At 38.2% G+C, this 3,121-nt stretch overlaps 1 non-coding gene across 1 annotated transcript; it reads right to left on the bottom strand.

The window, feature by feature from the left end:
• Positions 1 to 973: 973 nt before the first annotated feature.
• TRNAM-CAU (transfer RNA methionine (anticodon CAU)) lies at positions 974 to 1,045 on the bottom strand. Its single transcript has one exon. It is a non-coding gene; the product is annotated as a tRNA-Met (tRNA).
• Between the last annotated feature and the right edge of the window lie 2,076 nt (positions 1,046 to 3,121).

Genomic DNA, 3,121 nt, shown 5'->3' with positions numbered 1-3,121 from the left:
AGTTATTCCACTTCTACCATCATCCTGGTCGTCATCCGTTTTCAGACTTTTCTCAATCTCATTTGGTTATTAGTAAACTTTTTAAAATTTCTTCAACTTTAAATACAAATTGAATCCAAGACCCAAATTTTCAGCTTGTTCATTATATGAGTTTATTTCCTAGTTTATCTGAGATTCAGTTTCTTCATCTACTGAACAATAATAAAGACCCCTTACCAACCCTTTATGCTGTGGTGACGTGAAAAATCAAAGGGGAGCAGACAAAATACTTTCTAAAATGTCTCAAGCTTACAATTTTACTGAGATTAAAGAAATATAAGTTTAGAAGATATAAAAATACAATAAAATCTATTAGTATATCTTAAAGCATTCTATATTCTTATTTCAATATTTATATTTATTAGAATTTTGAGCAGCAACTATTTTAAAGCTATATAATCTAGAGATAATGTCCAAAATATTCAACAATAATCTATAATACTCAAAATTCCATACTATTTTTTTAAATAACAGTTCACAGAAATTCATCTGATGAGAGAATGGTTCTTTTTCTAACATACTCCTAGCTTGAGAAACCATATTTAAATAACAAGCATAAAGAGAAATAAACTAGTTCCCGTTTTTCACTGAAAACATCATGCACAATGGAACACTCTTGAATGTGAACTTCTGTTTATAAGTGTGCTTTTTGTAAGATAACTTTTTTTGGTGAGGAATATTGGTCCTGAGCTAACATCTGTTGTCCATCTTCCTCTATTTTATGTCGGATGCTGCCACAGTGTGGCTTGATGAGCGGTGCTATGTCTGTGCCTGGGATTCAAACCTGTGAACCCTGGCCTGCCAAAGAAGAGTACATGAACTTAATCACTATGCCACTGGGCCGGCCATGACAAATTGCTTTTTTTTAATCTCTCGTCTTTCAAAGAGCAGGTTAGAAAACTCTGTGTTAACTTAAAAAGAAAGTGAACTCTGATAGCAGAGGATGGTTTCGATCCATCGACCTCTGGGTTATGGGCCCAGCACGCTTCCGCTGCGCCACTCTGCTACCTATGGGAAGATGTATAAAGATTTCTCAAATAATTAAAAATGGAAATACAATATGATCCAGCTACCCCACTATTGGGTGTTTATCCAAAGAACATGAAATCAACAATTCAAAGAGATTTTTGTACCCCTATGTTCACTGCAGCATTATTCACAATAGCCAGGATGTGGAAGCAACCCAAGTGCCCATCAACAGATGAGTGGATAAAGAGGATGTGCTGTATATACACCATGGGATACTACTCAGTCACAGAAAAGATGAAATCCTCCCATTTGTGACAACATGGATGGACCTTGAGGGTCTTATGCTGAGTGAAATAAGTCAGTGAAAGACAAATACCATATGATCTCACTCATAGGTGGAAGATAAACAAACACATAGATTAGGAGAACAGATGAGTGGTTACCAGACGGGTAGGGGGACTATTGGTGGTGAACATGGTGCAGTGTATACAGACACTGAAATACAGTGACGTACACCTGAAACTTACACAATGTCGTAAGCCGATATGGCCTCGATCAAATAATTTTTTTAAAAAAGAAAGAAAATCTCACAAGGTAGCCTCTCTCTTAAGATATTCAGTGGCGGGAACTTTACAGAAAAGGCTATGGGAGGATATAAAATAGTGCTTGATTTTAGTGATATACTTTTGTTTTCAAAATAAGTCCTCTATGACTATTTCAGCTCTACGAAAGCAGGAATCACGACCACTTTCCAGTTAAGAAAAGGTCATAGAGGTAAAGCTCATGCTAAGCTTCCAGGCTCATGACGTGCAGCCCTGTTCCACCCGTGTAACTGTCACTGACACGCACATGACTGTGAACCCGGATGGCACCAGCAGTTCAGCAGTGCCCAGCGCAGTTCCATGTAAAGGCATCGCAGCAGTTTAAAAACTACCAGTTCCATACCTCTGTCAAAAATTCAGAAATGGTAAAAATTAAAACCAGTCCAGTTAAATGGTATTTAGTAATATTTTATTGTGCATAAAAGAACAGCTTGCCAGTTGGGAGTCTTCAAATGCAAAACTAACACGAGGCTCACAAGTGTGACATCACAGAATGGCTGATAGACTGAAAAAGAGGATGTTGTTCACCCTTTACAATGACTATTTATTACAATAGGGGTCCCCCAATGACAGGAGATTGGTTAAAAGGGACTATTTTACACCTTTTTCGGAAGATAGTTTATTTTATGATTTTTCAGAGGCACTTAAAGAAATAACCTAGGTTAAGTTTCACTTATGTCCGTGAAATACGCTAGAGTTAATTTTGCTGACGTGGGTTAAATGTTTTTGTCTGCTTGGGGGACTTTCAAGCCTGGTCTCGAGTTTATTTTATTTTAACATCCCCTACCCAAGTAAATGACTTAAAGGGATGTCACTTCAGATCTAGCCTACAATTTGTGGCTCAGTTTTAAAGCTTATTCATTAACACTACATTTCAATCATAAAAATACATGATGAAAATTTGATTTGAAAATTAGAGGAACCTTCAGAGACCAGAGAACAAAAGTGGCAGCATGGCTCTCTCTACAGGGAGGTTGAAGAGAGACGTTTAGAGAACCAGGCACCATGATATCAGCAAAAGTTAAAAATCTCCAATTAAGTAATATCTGTAGCTTCCAGGTGGGCCCAGCAGCCACTGGCAGCTCCACTGGGGCAGGCTGAAAAGGGGACCTGCGAGTTATTCTGAGACCTCTAAAGACTCCACGGTTTCAAGCTGAGTATCTGACTACTAAATTCGCTGTTACAGCAACTGGATAGTGTGTTCGTCTTCTCACCAACTCCTCCATTTGCCCGGTGATTTCTACCAATGGTTCCTACAGGAAGGCGACAGCTGATGCTGTCAGGACATGCTCGGGACATGCCTTTATGAGAAATGCTGGTAACGATGATCTGAGGCTCCGCTGAATAAGATGCTAATGACCAAATAATTGTTCTCTAGTGTTATAATTAAGTATGATGAGTCCTGATGAATGTCGTTTATTAGTCCATCATGGCATTTAATTGATCTAATACTGGGAAGAATTTGAAAAGATTGAAGATAGGAGACAGTGAAGGGCAAACACGTTGAATCA

This window comes from Equus caballus, chromosome 19, assembly GCF_041296265.1.
Source record: "Equus caballus isolate H_3958 breed thoroughbred chromosome 19, TB-T2T, whole genome shotgun sequence".
Lineage (NCBI taxonomy): Eukaryota > Metazoa > Chordata > Mammalia > Perissodactyla > Equidae > Equus > Equus caballus.
The sequence above is the reverse complement of the archived record's forward strand: the minus strand, read 5'-3'. Positions and strand labels throughout refer to the sequence as shown.